We start from the raw sequence: 18640 nt of genomic DNA on the forward strand, positions 1-18640 counted from the left end.
TAAGCATCATGAACTTGTAAGCTTTAACATGGGTGAATTTTACGGCATGTAAGCAACTCAACAAACAAAACTCTGCTAATTCTGTGTTGCTTTTGGATTCCCCACCTGTTTGCAGATGCCAGTGCTGCTGTGTGTCTCCTGGGCACTGCTTTTCACCGGCAGGTGAGGAGAGCAGATAGATACGTTGCTGGAGGAGGCAGGGGCCCGGTCAGGCCGGAGGAACCCAGAGATGCATTGACAGCGGGCACGCTAGGTACATAGTCTGTGGGCAAGGACAGGGCTTATTCATGGAGTCCTCACCCTTCCTTTCTTAGAGTCGGCCCAGGGAAGGGGTGACGTTTCTGTGGAGGAGGGCGTGCCTCCGGCGGGATCTGCGTGCCGGGGAGCTACCCCGAACCACCACCGCACTATCTTGATTCCAGTAGACAAAGACCCGCCTTGTTACATGGAAGCTGGTCTTACTGAAAGAATGAGGTGGTTTCTCCGACCACTAATCTCTTCCTTATCAAAGGTCCCGTCTTCACGCCCTAACAGAGAAGAAAGCCCATGGGGAATCTTCTAGTTTTAACTTGGGCTTTTGATGTTGCCTTTGAAGAAATACCCCAGAACTTGCTCCAAAACAGCCCAATATAGGGTGGCACATCCTGTAAGGGGACCAGCCAGGAGCTGGGGGAGCAGGAACTTAGACGAGGAGTCTATGATCGTGTTCTGGCCCCAGGGGGAAAAATAAACGATTTTCTTCAGCTTTCCAAGTGGCAAACTAGAAAATGAGAAAGTACACAGTGTTCTAATTTGGAGTACTCAGAAAATAACTGGCCCGAGAATATAGTCTGGTGCCTTAATTTGCTTCCAGCCATAAGCCTAAGGAAAGTTTTGCCCTGGTGGTCTCTTTGCTCGGCCCCATGGCCCCAGCTACCTTTGCGTTTTCGTGTCCTTTGATTCTCTGGTGTGCACCTGATATTTTAAAGGTGTATTTGTGCTTTAAAAATAACAGCAGGGGTGCCCGGGTGGCTCAGCTGGTTAGGGTTAGGCTCGGGTCATGATCCCAGGATGCTGGGATTGAGTCCCTCATCGGGATCCCTGCTTGGCGTGGAGTCTGCTTCTCCCTCTCCCCTCTACCTGTGGCTCCCACTGCTTGGGCTCTCTTTTTCTCTGTCCAATGAATAAATAAAATCTTTAAAAATAAATAAATGAAATAAACACAACACGAACACTTTAATTTCTTTTCTTTTCTTTTTTTTTTAGTTATGATAAGAACACTTAACATGAGAACTGCCCTGCTGGTAAGTTTTTAAATTTACAATCCGGTATTGCTGACTGCAGTCATGATGTTGCCCAGCAGATCTCTAGAATTTTTTCAGTTGACGTAACTAAAACTTAATATCTGTTGCACCGCAGCTCCCTCCCTCCCCCCAGATCCTGGCAACCAACATTCTACTCTCTGTTTCTACAAACCTGACTGTTTGGACACTTCACAGAAGCAGAATCACACAGTGTTTGTCCATCTGCCTCTGGCTTATCTCACTTAGCCTGATGTCCTCCAAGTCTATCCATGCTGTCCCATCAAGCAGCACTTCCTTGTTTTAAAGACGAAATAGTGTCCCATAATGTATCTATGTCAGATTTTCTGCATTCACCCGTCGTGGACAGTTAGGTTGTTTGCAGAGCTTCGGATGTTGTGAATACTGCTGCAACGGACGTAGGAGGCAGATAGCTCTTTGTGACCCTGATTTCAGTTATTTCGGAGAAATACCCCGAGATGGGATTGCTGGGTCATATGGTAATTCTACTTGTAATTTTTTTAAAGGAAGCTCCGTACTATTTTCCCCAGCAGTGAGCAAGGGTTCTCGCTTCTCTACAACCTTGCCAACAGTTGTCTTCTGTTTTCTTGATACTGGCCATCCTAACAGGTGTGAGGCGCTATCTCGTTGTGGTTTTCATTTGCATTTCCCTGATGATTTGTGTTTGCCCTTCTATTGCTAGTGCCTGGCCGTGCCTAGAACACAGCAGATGTTCAATAAATATTTGTCGACTCAGTGGGTCGAGTCTCAATAACACCATCTTCACGACACTCACAAATGAAGATTCAGTGTGAGCTATGGTGGTGGACGCCGGGGAGTGGGCAGTTAGTGTCTGTCACACAAAGGCACACGGTCCCAAGGCCGCGGGGATTCCCTCAGGTTTCATGTTAATAAGCTGCCAAAAATGGCTGGGACCTGGGGACTTAGAGAAGTTCACCCCAGAGGGGAAAAAAAAGATAGTGTTTTTAGAAGAAGCTAAATGAAAATATCTTGCACAATCTTTAAAAAATCATTATCCTAAATATCCTAAATATCCTAAATATTTTCCGAGTGTGTGTGCTCCCGCGCAAAGGCCAGGAATGTTCTGTTTTGTTTTCTTCCCAAGCCCGCCCATGCTTCAAGGTTGCGTCTCCTTCCACAGGCTCCCGTTCTGCGTCTCTCACGCATGGTAGCACGACATTTCTGTCAACAAGCATTTGGGCTCCCTTCTCCCGCCGAGGCCCCGTAGGTCTTTGCACTCTTCTCCCATTCACCCTGCCCCACCCCACCCTCGGCTCCGGTGGCAGCTCCCTGCTCTCCTGATCAGCCTTCTCCACGGCAAGTTCTGAGACCGCAGCATCCTGGGGTCCCACAGGGCAACGGACGCGTCGGTGCGGCACGTGGGTTTACCTGGGCTGGTTGCTGACATCTTTCGATTAGCCTCCGTCGGCTTTTGGAGGCCGGGAAGACAACCGGTGAAGTCACTTATGGACCCCAGGTTCTATTTAAAAATAGCTCCATTTCTAGAAGCTGGTGTCCATGCATACTTGCTGTGATTCAATTTTAAAACAGAAAAGCAATATTTTTTTTTTCCAGAAAACCTTTATCAACTTGACAGATATAGAAGGAGTATTTTCAGTTGAGCAGGCTTATCACTTCAGAAGGCAGGCAGAGCTTGGGTGAAGTTCCGTCTCTTTGTTTGATTGTTACTATAAAAATATGGAATCAATATTTCACACTAGAGAATGATATTTATGAAATATATTGTTCTGTGTAGATATATCCCCAATTAATATTTTATAGGAACAAGGCACGCTTAAAAAACCGATTTGGACTTTCATTAGTTTCATCGTATCTGTGAATACTTTCAGTGCAAGGCTTTCTCAATATTTGCCCAAACTCTTACCAGCGTGAGCATTTCTAGAAAGATCATGGTTTTCCTTCTGTCTGTGTGTGGCCTTGATGGAGACAGCCATGCCAGTTGGGGGGCATATTTGTGTAAGCCGGATTCCGTCTTGACTTGGGCAATGAACACATGTGTCCTCTGGAACAGTCACCTGAGATATCAGCCTCCCGTCAGAATCTGAATCATGCAGGACGTGGACATCATGACTTGCTATCAGCAGGTCGTAGGCTCTTCTGTTCCCTCCTCATTTGCAAGGCCCATGACTGAGGCTCTTGGGTTCACTTCTTTTTTTCTCTCCATGCAGCTGCGCTCAACTGCTTTCAGAAGAGCCCGGATCAGGTGTCTGGAGTCTGGATGACGACCCGCTGGACAGGGAGGCTATGATCCCATGCTTGGGCTGGCCTGCAGGGTGGGGCCAGGAGGTGTGGAGACACGGGCACAGGAGGAGAAGTCACAGGGCGGTGAGTCCTGTATGCTCAGTATCTTGGGGCACAAGGAGAGAGTAGACAAGGGGGTGAAGACAGACGAAACCAGCCGGGCTGGGAGAGCTGTGCTCAGCTGGTGGGGCTCCGAGCCTTAGAGCTGTCACTAGGAGCCTTAGGTCCTTACACAATGCAGCCTCCTGCCCCAAATCCCTAAATGCCAGGATAGACTCCTAGCAGCCCCACTAAGGGCTAGTTCTGGTTTAAAACCTTCTTTATGGTATAGGTAAGGAAATACCAAGCAAAGATTAGCTCTCTTGGGGTGGAAGGGCATGAGAACATTGGGTCTAAAGTGCGAACAGACGGGAGCTCCCGTAAGCCCACCTCTCTGTTCCTCCGGGTTCTGCCACCTGCAGGGTTTAGTTCCGCTACTGGTGTCTTCATTTCCCAGAGCCCCCAGGCTTTAGGACTGTGTCCTGACTCTCTAGCAAGGCTGGACCTCAGGAAGGCAGAGCTAAATGCCTCCGCTCCCTCCTTTCCGTCTAGTTGCAACATTCTTCTAAGTTGGAGGAGGAGAGAGTTACCAGGGCGAAGCAAAGGGAGACAGAGGTTATGCTGCTTTCTGATTTTGCTCAGGAAGGGCTGGGCCTTTCCTCTGCTTTTTAACAGACAAAAATAAGAAGGCAACAAAAAGGCAGTGCCAGTGGCTTTTGGCAGCCGGGGTTGTATGTTAAGAGAACCGTGTGCTGCTCCAAACCTGTCTGCCTTGGCTAACAGTTGTGCAGTTACTGACCTGTCCCTCAGCCTGCTTGTTTTGTCGCAGATTTATGTTTGTTTTTAAACCTTCCTGGCAAGGCAGGTAGGCTAGCATGTCCTGAAACATTCTTTACCCACCCCCCAACTGAAGCTTCTTTTCTATTAAAGAGAAAAATCCTTTAAGGTCTTTATCTAATATCCGAGGTGACTGTTAAAGAAATCCTACTGCTTTCCCTCCCTGCCAGTCCGGACCCCAGTCCCGCCGCTCCCGGACCCTGTTTTATTCACAGGAAGGCGTCGTCGAGAACGTTAACCTCTCCGTCACTCTCTCCCCGCTTTGAAAACACCTGCCGTGGCATTTCCCTCAGACGGAAGCACCAGAAGCTTTTCACTTCCTCTTGACCGGTCCATTCTGCACACCGTTACGGGATTCACATTTCTTTTCACTTTGCCACAGCTGAAGGGTAGCCCTTGTGTCAGCCCCGACGGTATGTCTCCTGTGCACCAGTTTCCAGATCGGCTTTATCACCACCTGTGTGTGTGTGTGTGTGTGTGTGTGTGTGTGTGTGTGTGTCCTGGAAGGAAACGACTCCTAACTCAAGGTTTCAAAGTGAATTTATGAGTCTTCATAATGTCTCTTTTTGCAGGTCCATATTTTGTAATTTTTGTGTATGTTGAATAACACAACATTGTTTTTATGCCGAGAGAAAATTAACAAAATAACTTAAATAATGAACTCAAGCATGGAAGAAAATATGTGAAATTTCTGTCTCAATGAATTCCCCTATTTACAGAAATTTTGTTGTTTTAACCTAATCTGCTTTTGTTGCCAAGTACGTCATTCTGTTGTTCTTGAACAAGCCTTTCCCCCCACCTTTTCAGTATTGTAAGAAGCCAAGAACGTAAGAAATTAGCTTAAAAAAAAAAAAAGGAACCATTATAACAATCAGATAAAAATGCTGACGACACACAGAGAGCTACAGTCACCCCGTCGAGTATACCCCACGGTCCCAAACCCTAAAAGAAGAATCACTGCGGTTTACTCATTTTCATATAAATATTATTTTACCAATATGCCTACTGACCAAATTAGTTTGAAACTAAATACCTTAGCACACTTTGCATTTGGTCAATTTTTACTTGGCGAAATTTCATTTAGCCAAATTGTTTTGGGTCACATTATCTGCTGCAGTTTGTGAAAATTGAAAGGTCTTCGCATTTCCAGGGCTTGATATGCTGATACTTCACACAAGTGCTGGACTCTGAAGCAAAGAGGATGCTTTCACCCGTTCTGAGAGCCAGTTCAGTCTGCCGTCTGGAGTACGCCCACCACTCGTAAGGGCTTGTTCTAATATTTCAGAGACAAGCCAGGGTTCCATTCTGCAGTGAGAGGTGTAAATGTTCCAACAGGTATGTGGCTCTGGTGGAATGTTGGGCAAATACAAACTAGAACAAGAATAAGCTGGGCTCTTTCCCATCACTTAAGGTGACCACTTAGTCCATAAGAAGCCTTGGGGCTGCTCTGGCTATAACTGATGGAAGACTTCCTGCCTGGTTCTAATGCAAGACAAGCGTGTGCTGCGATCTCATTAAAAGCTGAAGTGACACTAAACCTGTGCAATAAAGTAAGAAAGAAACCTTCATCCTTCAAGATGTTGAGTTTCCAGGGAAGTTGGAAAAAAGCTAGATGAATGATGGGGACTTCTAGTGGCTGTAACGCCCCTGTTCACAGCTTCCTGCTCTCCGTTTCTCCGGGGATGAGGAGGGTAAGCGACAGGTTTAGAGTTCAGTTGCCTAAATGGCTGGTATGCAACTCGAGAAGATAATCTGGAGTCTTTTGCTGTTCATAGAAAGTCTTTTCGAGCCACAGCGCTATTCTTCAAAGCCTGAACATCCTGATGCTAGGATTTTCAGGTCCTTTTGCCTCCAGTACCAAAACACTGTACCTACTCAGCAAAATTTTAGAGATGTTGACAAACAAAATCCCCAACAGCAACAACAACATCTGCCTAGACCCAGGAGATCTGCGGATTGGAAAATAGCCCTGGAATCTAGGGTCCTAGCCTAACTATGCAGCGGAATTCCCCAGTAGGATGGGACAAGTCATTGGTTGTTTGCTCCTTAGTTTCTGTACCCAACTACCAACCCATCCTTCTGAGAGAGAATCATTACGCACCAGAATCCAGTGGAGACAAGATAGGTAGAACCTGGTTCCTCTATCAAGATCCCTGGAATTTAGGGAAAAAGACAAAAATCAATGTTGTAATCTCGTGTGGTAAGTGTAGGCATTGGAGGTGTGCACAGAGTACTAAGGCAGCAGGGAAGTAACACCACGTCCCGCGCGGAGGTGGGGAGGAGAGTCCGGGACCACTGGGGAAAGCTGATGTCTTCTGGAAGCTTGAACTCTGGAAGACGAGAGGGGCCCGTTAGTTGATCTATAGGAACAGCTCTGTGTGTTCTTGTGTTCACTGAAGAGCTACTCCTTTGAGTTCCTTATAGAAGGAGAAGCTTTCTAGAGCTGCAATAAAAGAAGATATAAGTTTGCTTAACTTATCCATGACTGCTTACACCCTAAAGAATGGTCTCGGTTGAAGACTTCCTTCTTAACGTGCTTCACGAGGAACATATTGGCTCCCAGGATCTTCCTGCACTTACTCACCTGCCGTCATGTGAGGGCGGTCTGGCCGTCACGCCGGCCAACCACCTCCACGGCGCCTCCCCTTCCTTCACCCAACGGCTCCCTCTCGTGAACGTCTCCTTGTAACAAGCTGTGTCATCTTTCTTCTGTAGGTGGAGTCATTCAAGTGCTGTAATATTCACAGAGAAGCAGTCCCCGAACTTTGTCTTCATTTACGGATCCATGTAGTCTGAAAGGTCATTGTTCACTAAATATCTCTGGTTACCATTTCACTTTAATTCAAACAATACCTCAGTTTTCTAGAAGTGATTCGCTCCAGATCTGAACTAATTATAGACCCAGTTGCAAATCTACAAAAAGTGTTTGAAAATCATGAGCAGACAAATCATTTCAGTTTCTAGCATACATGGTGGGTTCCCTTCCCATCAACTACTTTTTCCTCAGAGAATTCCACTTCGGTCCAGGGTGGATGCTGGTGAGCCCAAGTCAGTCCTGGGAGTTCTGGCCTCTCGTCAGGGGTTGATTTGGGCAAGGCAATGTGAGGCCCTGATGGGGAAGTTGGCTGGAGGCGGGTAGGGTAGGTCTGGAAAAAGTTTCCTTCCCCTAAAAAAGACACAGAAGGAGATGTTCTCTCCTCTTTCTTGGAACATCGCTGTGTCTGGGATGTGCCTTTGGAACCACTACAGCACATTGCCACCAGCTGGATGAGCTAAGTGTGGAAGAAAGCAGAGTGAGTAGAATTCCCCAGCCCTAAAACAGGGCCTCAAGTGTTGTGCCTGGACTCTGTCCTCCTTGGAACCTCTCTATTCAAGGACACAGTATATTGCCTTACTGCTTAAGCCACGATGACTCGGGATTTTCAACTATTTACAGCCCAAAGCATGCTCAGTAACAGGCAAGTGTGCACTGAAGTCTATACACTCTGCTCACAGAACAGCGGGTCAGGCGTTGAGTTCTAGCAAATGGGCGTATCTGATTTCCCAGTTCAGGGCAGATTGGAAATAGCACATTAGAAGTGGAGAAAAGGGCTGTTAGAAGCAGCGGCCGGACAGAAGAGACAGAAAGGTGGAAACCAGAAGCCCGGATCATTAATGACGGGCAAACAAGTCCGGCCCCTCCCAGCTCGTGGGGCTGTCGGAGTCCATCTCAGTGGCTGATCCTTCATGATGACGACGGCCATGTGTCATCCCGGGAAGTTTGCTTTCTGGTTAGCGTATTCTGTTTTAGATGGGGGATGAGGCTGATTAATATTCCTAAACATTTCTCCGTAAACAAGGAAGAAGGTTACATGACTAAAGGGATAAGCTTATCTGAAAAGGCACAGAGAAGAGATTCACTCCCCTGCGCGGCTCCGTTGATGCGAGCTGTACGTCTCTGCAAGTAGAACCTGCTCGAAGTTTGCTTCACCCAGAGAAAAGGGAGGTGACAAAACTGCAGCAGGATTTGGCTGGCTGCCCCGAGCAGCCCGTTTCCCTTTGGGTCCTCGGGAGAAGCCCCAGCAGAGAAGAAGCAAAGCGTCAGGACCAGGGGGTGCCCTTCTGGGAAGACAGACTTCTCTGTGGTTCAAGGGCTCCTAAGCCTGGCCCCACGACCTCCTCAGAAGCTGCCCGTGGGAAGTCAGTAAGCTGCTCGCCTCTCCTCCTGGGTGGCTGAGCACTTGTAATTAAAATGTAAATAATTCTCCGGGCCAACAGCTTGGAGACGAAAATGGCTGGAAAGATCACAGTAAACTGCACCACGCCAAACGGGTTCTAAGCCTTTGTCTGCACAGATGCTAGGCCCACCAGTGGTTAGTTGTCTGGGTGAGGAGTCACTCAGAATGAGGCCTTGGCAACCACATCCGGCCATACTCTCCTGACTCCAGCATCTAAAACTGAGGGTGGCTTGTTTCCCCAGTTCCTGGGGCCTGGGCAGCTCAGAACACAAGTGTTAGGGTGAGCCCCGGCCCTCCCTGCAACCAGCGGGCGCATCTGTGACCCCCACACCCGGCCCTCCCCTTGCACTGGGAGGGTCACCCTGTACTGGGCAGCGGCGGGCTGGGTCGAGCTCCCCGTTTGCCGGCCCCTGTTGGAGGCGGATGTGCGGTCTCTACAGGCCTCCGCCCCTCGGGATGTTACTTGGGCTGTAAAATGATTCTGAGTTTGAGGCGTACCCCGAAACCTTAGTAATACGCAAATACAAGCCAAAGAAGGCGGGAGACCCCCTAATACTCCATTTTCTAGCTCCCATCAGATACGCGTGCGGCTTGGACAGAGACGGCGCTCATCGTTTTTAAAATTTAGTAATAAGTGATTTTTCAACCTAAGTACCAAGCGAGGGAAATATATAAAGAATGAAAGAATTTTATTAAGAGCGAAACAGACTAATTAAATTAATTGGTTTCCAGGGGCATTTTTTTATATTGCTGTTCATACTGAGGATTGTTACTGGAAATTATCATTATTATTATTATTAGCAGCCAACATTTTGGGTTTGAGCTAAATGCCTTGCCTTCGTGGTTTTATTTTATTATCAACAGCAAGCATACACTTATTAAACCCATTTTACAGATAGAGAAAATGAGGCTTAGAGACGTCAGGTCATTTACCTGGAGACGTAGCCTGAGGTAGTGGTTGGAGTACCCCTCAAATTAAGTCTGTTCCCGTGCCAAAGCCCTAACCACTGTGTAGTTATTGACCACAGTTGTACTGAATTTTTCTAAGATTTTCCCTTGTTTTTTAAATAAAGGGGACTTGAGATCTTATCTCTCACTTGCATTCTAGTATGTTGCCGTAAGGGCGAGAAGGCTAGAATCATGGTTGATCTGCAGACAGTGGTGAGAAATCATGTATGTTCATGAAGGGGCTCATCTGTCTGTCATGGCAGAGAAAAGACCGACATGTGATCTTAGGGCTCCTGAAATGTAATGGAGTCCAAGAGTAGATGTTTTCAAATTGAACATTCCAAAGAATTCTCATTAAATAATTTTCAGTAAGTTAAATAATTTTCCTTAAATGCTTACTTGATTTTTAAAGTTCACTTAAAAAAAAACTGATTTAAAGTTTTCCTTACACTCTACGTTCGTTCTTATTTTCGACTCATTCATTCGGTTGGTGGGGTCGGGAAATGTCTAACGACACCACGGCTGCGGTGCAAAGCTATGGCACGGGAGGCTGTCTTCATACAGTCAGCCTTGGGGTGTCCTGCTCTCATTCTTGGTGACCTGGTTTGGGTTCACAAGGTGAACCGGGTACCAGGCCTCACTTGGGTAATCGCCAGGTGGGTCCCACCGGCCCTGTGTTTGGGGTGTATAAGCTAGTTTAGGTGCTCGTATTTTAGAATCCTGTTTCTCCATAGTAATTTACATGTACATATATGGCTTGGGTAGCATATATACATTAGCAAATACACGCTTGTTACTCCAGCAGTGCAAGCTCAGGAGACGAAAAGTATTATATAACAAGAAGCATGGGGGCACCTGGTGGTACCATTGGTTAAACATCAGACTCTTGGTTTCGGCTCAGATCCTGATCTCAGAGTCTTGAGATCAAGCCCCACATCGGGCTCTGTGCCCCTCCACCTCTGCATCCCTCTCTCTCTCAAATAAAAATAAAATGAAAATAAATAAATCTTAAAAAAGAGTAACAAGAAGCACAAGAGGCTGAAGACCACGAAAGATAATTGCTTTTTTTTTTTTTAATTTTTTTTTTTTAAAGATTTTATTTATTTATTTGACAGACAGAGATCACAAGTAGGCAGAGAGAGAGGAGGAAGCAGGCTCTCCGCGGAGCAGAGAGCCCGATGTGGGGCTCGATCCCAGGACCCTGGGATCATGACCTGAGCCGAAGGCAGAGGCTTTAACCCGCTGAGCCACCCAGGCGCCCCGATAATTGCTTTTTTTAAAGTCTAGTGTTTTGCCTTCCGTGTTTTGGAGTTGACTATTTTGTTCAGAAGAGTTCCTGACTCTGTCTTCTCCACACTGGGGGACTTACTCTTTCCTTCATTTTTTTTTTTTTTTTAAATTTAACAATTTACTTATTCGGGAGAGAGAGAGAGTAGGGAGATGGATCATGAGCAGCAGGAGGAGTAGCAGGAGAGTCAGGCTCCCCACTGAGCAGGAGCCCAAGGCCAGGCTCTATCCCAGGACCCTGGGATCATGACCAGAGCCGAAGGCAGACGCTTATCAGCTGAGCCACCCAGGCCCCACCTTTCCTTCGTTTTTGCCGACCCTGCTCTGTTCACTTTGATTCCGCTTCTAGGAACTTCTCTGGATGGGGCCCCATCCCACGGAGCTGTGGCCTCAGACCCCCCGGCGTCGCGGATCTCCCGGTCTCACTCTTCCGGGTCCCCAGCCGCTTCTTCTCCGGATCTTTTCATGCAGACGCTGTCTGTGGTTTGCATCACCTGTTCTTACCTCATAGTCTGTGGGAATAGCTGGTACCCAGTTGGGTTGCATCCATCATTCATGGGTTTTTGGTTTTTCTATTTAGTTGTTCTGTCTGTTTCCATGTACAAATACAGAAAGATTCAAAACGGTGTCGCTGTACGTCCATCTTCCCAGAACCTTGCTCTACCTGCAGGCTTCCCATTCTGAATCGAAGGTAAAGCTAGCTGCAGAATAAGATCAATGCCTTTCTTCCTCGGCCACAGGCGAAGGAAGAAAGCTCTGCATACCATGTGTTTGTCAACCTTGGCAAGAGCTATAGAAATGCTGATGCCAGGGTCCTAACCTCAAGAAGCTCTGCTTTAATTGGTCTGGGATTGTGTGTTCCCTTGGTGGTTCCAGTGTGTAGCCAAAGTTGACAACCAGTAATAAGAAGAAATAAGGATGTTTTAAAGCATTTCAAAGCCCTTAGCAATTTACTGAGAATAAACCAGTTACTGTCTGTTCAGTCCGCTACGAGGGCCGTCTCCTGTCACGCTCTGGCCCTGTCTGGTCTAGGTGAGGCTGACCCACGTCCTAGCAATGGGAGTCGTCCAGGCACGCGGATGTGGCCAATCAGGGGGCTCCATTCCCAGCGAGAGATACATGCATGACCCAAGCTGAACCGTGGAAAATTCCCCCATGACGTTTGCTAGAGTTACCAGCTCTTTTCACAGCTACTGTGACCTGCAAGATCACTGGCAACCTTGAACTTTGCTCTTTACTCCAAAAGGAAGCAAGTCTGCCTGAGAGTGAAGCATACAGAGGAAAGCGCTGCTGAGAGATGGAAACAGAGACTATCCTGGTAACTCTCCGATGGAATTTTTAGAGGTCCAAAATATCATACGCCCCTTTGCCCAAATTCAGAATGAATTGAGAAATAGATGTAGAGGTCGGGTAAATGGAGAAGAAAAAGCTTCATTACTGAGAAGCCGACTGAGCCCAGGTCTCTGCCTTCCCTCCCAATAGAACTTTCTAACACTCTACTCCATAGTTTGATTTACAGCCCATCACTGGCATGGCTGGAACCTTAGACTTTGCTCACTGCTGTCCCCGCTCAGCACAAGGTAGGAGAGCAGACGGAAGACACATAACCTGGTCAGACAAAACGAAGGACACCAGAGCAGCTGCACCAGCCCACATGCCACAGCCTCTTCCCCTTCCCCAGCCAGGGCTCCTGGTTTGGCCACGTGAGTTTCTGCTGAATTTTAACCTCCACCTGTCCCTTTCGACCTGCAAACCCAGATCCCCTCTAACGTTGGGAAGAATAACTGAGGAGACCGATGCGAGGGTTCCTCTCGTGTTTGCACATCTGGAGGGACCGACCATTGTGTGAGTGGACCGGCTGCGTTTGAACACCGGCACTCCTGAGTTCCCCACAGTGGTCAATAAACTACCTGTCTTTTTATCAGGTTCTCTCCCCACTCACACCTTTTGCAAAAAGTCCCTTGGTTAATATCCTTTTTGTTCTTCTTTGTAGTGTCTTTACCCGTCGGCCTCCTGACCCGCAGCCAATCTGTCCTGTTAGGCTGACACGGGGACACCTTCACCGGCACACGGTGTCCTCAAGGGAGCTGATACAGTCACTTGTAAATATATTTACAAAAGTCAAAACTTTTCAGTGTTTTACCCAAGAGGAAATCGTCCCACACCCTTCCCCAACGAGTACAATTTTCGGCTATATAGTCAAGACAAATCCATTTTTCAGAAGAAATAGCCCCTGCCCTCCTTTTTCTGACCGATTAACAAGAACCGTACAATGTCAACATGTAGGTAGGCAGAGTGTTTGCGCTTCTTAGAATCTCAACGGCGAGAAGACATCAAACAGTTTACTATCATTTTGCTGTATGCCATAACACTCCATGTCAATTATATCTCAGTAAAACTGAACAAAGATCTCCTTAGTGAGTTTAAGCTGTAAATATTGTTTTGAAGCATTACATAAAAGGAGCTTGAGAATACAGTGGGTTTGGGGGCGGGTGGCGGTAGCGTGCTGCGGCTTCCTGTGTGCTCTTCTCACCGGCGCGCAGTGGTTCTCTCTACATTTCCCCTCTTTTCTTCTCTTTAACCAAAGGAAAAAGAATCTAAAATGTTATTTCTAATCTCTAATGTTTTTCATTGCCTATCTACTAACTCCATTTGATGTTAAAAGAACACTAAACATAATTAAAATTTCTTTTTGGAGGTATGTTTTAGAAGGTCCTGATGTGCTGCTGGAGCTCTTTTAGCTAGGAGATAGGAGTCAATAGCTTTCACTACATTCCAGAAGAACCAATGAGAAAACATACGGGAAAAAGAGATACCCCATGCACAAAAGTATGAAAGGGCATAAAATATTTATGAGAAGCTTTAACAAGAAATGTGCATGACGTACGTGAAGACAATTATATCACCTTATTAAATATGTAACGAAGATGAATAATAATAATAAAAGTTAGCATTGCTGCGCCGTTCATGCTCGGTGCTGTGCTTTTTCTTTCCCTGCGTCACCTCCTTATCTGTGAAGCAGAGAAGCTCTGCTGTAGCCAGCGCACCGCCCTTGAGCCTGACCCGGTTTACTTAACTTCTCTGGGTTTCGGTTATAAAATCAGGAGAGGACCAATCCGTGCCTCACAGGATTGTTCTAAGATTTAATAAGACATTACAAATAGAGTGCTGAGAACAGGGCCTGGCAAACAGCACCATAGGTACCATTACTGGAATCACGTTACAGAAGAAGAAAATGATACCATGATGGCTAGTGGCCTTCCTAACGACATCCAGCGAGGAAGTGACTGGGATCCCCATGCTGCCCTGTCCGACTCGACAGCGAAGATCTAAATTTATTACCTGTTTGTGTTTCTAGATAAGAAGGAAATGGCACTTCCTCGGATACTTAGTGGAGTCATTCTAGGATTCCTCTGAAAGAATTAGCACGTAAAGTATTTTAAAGGTAGAGAAATAATGGGAGATAAGTCATATATGGTTGTATCAGAAATGTAAACATTTCTATGTTAAAACAGAAGATAATAAGAGTGATGGAAATGTTCTCAATCTTGATTGTGGTGCTGGTTACACAACTATAATCCTAGCCAAAATGTTTTAAACTTCATACTTAAAAGGGTTAATTTTTTAAAAAATAATAAACAAACAAAAAGCAACAAACAAATAAAAGTAATGAATTTTGTGGGTGAAAATTATACTATAAAAAAATTTGGAGGGGGAAAAAAAGAACTATAATTAAAAGGCAAGCACTCAACCAGTGGGGAATGTACCCCAATATGGCAAAGCGGTAATATGTTTGCTACAGCACCAACCAGAGCTAATTCATCATGGAACCTACAACCCCAATTCCAGTTCTGGGTACACACATAGAAATAAGTGCTTATGTCTGCCAGACGCACGTACAGAATGCTCAGGGTAGCCTTATTCATAACAGCTCCAAACGGCAAACAGCCCAAATTGCCATCAGCGAGAGAATGAGTAAATAACTTGTGGTTATTTCCATGCGATGGAGGACAGAAATGAAAACGAGCGAACAGGACATGCAACATGGACGAGACCCTCCGACACCACGCTGAACCAAGACGGCCGGACACGGAAGAGCACACCGCAGGTTTCCATCTGTAAGAGGCGAAAACAGGGGAAACTCATCTGTGATGCCGGATGTTAGCACAGCGGCTGCTTGAAGTGTTGACTGCTGACCAGGGGGGACGTGGGGGCGCCCCCGGGGGCTGGACATGTTCTATATCTTGACCGGGTGGTGGTGATGGGGTGGGGGGATGTACATATGTAAAAATTTGTTGAACTATGCGCTTCAGATTGGTTTACTTTCCTGTATGTGAATAATACCTCAAAAAATTCAATATGAATTAATAAGATGAACACAGGACTTGAGGTCACAAAAGAAGAGAGGAACAGACTGAACTCTTACGACACCAGGCGCGTGTTCCATCTCGGTGACCCTACTCGCACAAACAAAAAGGTATTTCTAGATTATAAAACCCATAGCTGAGCCAGATGAGGAGGTTAGGAGGAAGACTCCGAGATGAAGGGTTGTGGGCAAATGATTACCGAGGAAGTTCTTATGGGAGATACCGGTAAGGGGCTGAGGCAAGTAGGGTAGGGGAGGGGAAGAAGCCCGGCAAAGCTGTCATTTCGGTAAGGTCTCGGTCTCAGCCTGGTCCCCCGGGAGCTCTGGAATGTCAGTGACGCCGCATCGTTTCTTCCGGCTCTAGGCAGGCGAGCTGGGCTTTGGCTTCCTCTACAAGTCCCAGCACAGGTACAAGCTCCATCACTGTCCCACACCACAGTGGCTCCTGCAGCCCAGGACTCGTCCTCTGAAGAAGGTCACCAGTGGGTGCTGTTAACACGAAGAGTGCTTAAGTTGGGGGTATGGGCATGCAGAGACAGTAAAGGGATTCTGGGAAGTCGAGGGGGAGCGTCTGTGGTGTCTGCCCCAACTGGCAGGTGGGAGGGGTCAGTTGTCAGAGGCAGCATTGTGCCCGAGACTGAAATGACCGGTTGTGACCACTGAGCGAGTGAAGAAATAAAGCCAGGGAGGAACGAATGGTCATTCCCCAAATGACTCTGTTCTTCCCATGACCTTCCTGTGCTTGCATCTAAAGTAGGTGCGCTGTGGTCAAGGTCGCAGAAGGGATGTGGGAGAGTACGGACAAAGAAGGGAGAGCTCATTTGTCCAGAAAACATTCCGATCCTGTTCACATCTTGGAATTTGATGTGTCATGTACGTGCCGAAGAGAAGCAAGCACCTGGGTTGTAGAATGTGTGTTTGGTCACCTTCACGCCTGATCCAGCCCTGCACGGTCACAGGCAGTCCTTTCTCTGCGGGGTCCTCTGCACGGACTGAGCTGCATCTTCAGGGCATCCGGTGAGAGCGCGGGGCCAGCTGTTTCCCAGATGAGAAAGTGAGGCCAGATGCATTAAATCTGCTTCTCAGTCTTCCCCACACGGCATCGGCCGTTGTGGCAGCTTTGTAAAACACTGCTTGGACTGCCTGGAAGTGGGTCCAGTCCCTGTTTTTTAAAAAACTCCAAAGGTGATCAGGAAGTACAGTTGGATTTGGAAACAAAGGAATTAAGTGATCCTCCCAGGGTCCTGAGGAAAGAAAGAAAATAGACCCAAACCATTAATTTTTTTCATTCACCCACCTACTTATTTCTTGAGCATTTACTTTGTGACAAGGATTCTGCTAAATGCTGGGAATACAGCACAGACAAGATCGTCTTAATCTCCACGGTCTCATAAAAGGGAAACGATCAGGGTGCTATGTCCATAGTTCCTAGGGCACCATTCAGCGTTGTTGGGCAGACAAAGCCTGCAATGACCTTGGAAATGAGGCAGATACTGAGCTAATAATTCCAAATGTGATGTACCTTATAAAACTGGAGTTTTATTGTATCTGGGGAATGATAATGTCAATCATCTTCACATACAGGAGAGTCTCTGGTCATTTTGGGCTACTGCCACTGTCTTATTCTCAAGACAGTCAAAACTGCTAACCGGTTATATATAAAAAAGTGGTCTCTTTTATTCAAACACTGCATAAGCAAATGAATAGGTCGTTGCACAAAGATGCCTCTGACCTTTGGATCTCAAATTCCACAAACCAGATTGAACTCCGTAGTGTGGGCTTTTTATAATTATCTAAGCAAAAGATAATCCTTCAGAGAATTTGCCTGGAGTCCAGACAGATGCAGAACTCAGCTTTTATTTCCATATTCTTCTAATGATTCAGTAAAGGACTGGGGAAGATTTTTGTTTCTTTGTTTCTTTCTTTGTTTTGTTTTGTTTTAGGTAAGACCGGTGGATATGTGGTGTTTGGTGAAGATAAGTATCCAGATTTTAAGATTTTAAGGCCCCAAAGCAAGTGTGAGTCATTTGTCTGAGTCCTGCTGCTGAGCGCATGGTGACGGCAGTGGGATTCACCTGCGCATGGGCTTGGAGAGGAACAGCCTCCTTGGAACAGGGCATCTCCATGAACAGTCTTGGGAAGAGATGTGGGGACCCCAACCCCAGCCCGCTCTCCTCTGTACAACAGCTGTCAACACAGAAGCCATTTGCCCTGGGAAACTGGTCTCTTTGTGTTTAAAATATAATGTTTCTTTAAAGCATCCTTAGCATATTTTCAGTAGGTTTCAAGATAAGAAAGATTTCTTTTAACACTGTATTCATATAGGAACCTGCCATTCTGATTCAGCAATCAAACTGTTTTCTTTCACCGTTTTTTTTTTTTTAATGCTCTTTGAGTTCATCAAAATCCTCATGAGAATCACATCAATTTCTTAAAATTCTCCTTTTTTTTCCTCAGAAATACAATTTGTGACCTCATCGTCTTTTGGCGGGGTGGGTACTGTAGGGGTTGGTTAAGTTCTGGATTTCAGAGTGTTTCCCCGAAGGCAGTATAATGTCAACAAAGCAAGTAATTAAACTGAGGAGGAGGTGCTGACTGGATGAAGCCTTTGCCAAGTTGTTAACACAGCAAGTCATTAAGCAAAGTGACTACTAAACTCGATAAAGCAAGACTTGCCCTGGATAAGTTACCCTGGGATAGCAGAAAGTTGACGACATTAGGCAAATTTTCATCCAGGGAAAAGGCTGAGGACAAAGATAACTCGGCACTAAGCAACCTTTCGGAGCTGGAGAAATGGAGAGGACCCCAAGAGGTCAGCGGGTCCAAGCCCAGCTCTTGAACACACCATTAACTGACCCTTCTGGGCTATAAGCCTGTCCATCTGTTCTCAAAGTTAATCAGAATAGACACGCAACTTATTTTTTTTTTAAACAGCTTATTCCATTTGGAAGTGTTCAATCACTATATTGTATACCCGAAACTAATATTACTCTGTGACTAATATTATTCTGTAAGAAATTTAAATAAAAACTTAACAAATAAAACCCCAGCTTATTCTAGTGTTTCATTGCTTCTAAATGGTTTTTCTTTGCCACCAAATGAAGGTTCTCTCAAATTTAATATCAGTTTTCCTTGGCCAAATTTCTGGCTTTTTGGAAAGAATTGCTCATCGTCTTCCTCATTAAAAGCATTAAAAAATGCAGGCTGTACGGCCAGATTGCCTAGGGTGTGAACACTAACTCAACCACCCAGACCCACAGTCTCTTAACATCTTTCTTAACCTGCCTGAGTTTCCTGACTGGTAACATGGCGGTTCTACCAGTTAGCTCTCTCAGAAGGCAGCTGTGAGGATTAAGTGGGATAAAGTACTTAAACTTCTTGCT

General features: G+C 46.2%; 1 long non-coding RNA gene across 1 annotated transcript; it reads left to right on the plus strand.

Annotated features, from left to right (window-relative positions):
• Positions 1 to 2790: 2790 nt before the first annotated feature.
• On the plus strand, positions 2791 to 18317 carry LOC116597183. Its single transcript, XR_004288482.1, has 3 exons — positions 2791 to 3406; positions 3491 to 3647; positions 11241 to 18317. It is a non-coding gene; the product is annotated as an uncharacterized LOC116597183 (long non-coding RNA).
• The last annotated feature ends 323 nt before the right edge of the window (positions 18318 to 18640 follow it).

The sequence above is a fragment of the Mustela erminea genome, chromosome 8 (assembly GCF_009829155.1).
Source record: "Mustela erminea isolate mMusErm1 chromosome 8, mMusErm1.Pri, whole genome shotgun sequence".
Classification (NCBI taxonomy): Eukaryota; Metazoa; Chordata; class Mammalia; order Carnivora; family Mustelidae; genus Mustela; species Mustela erminea.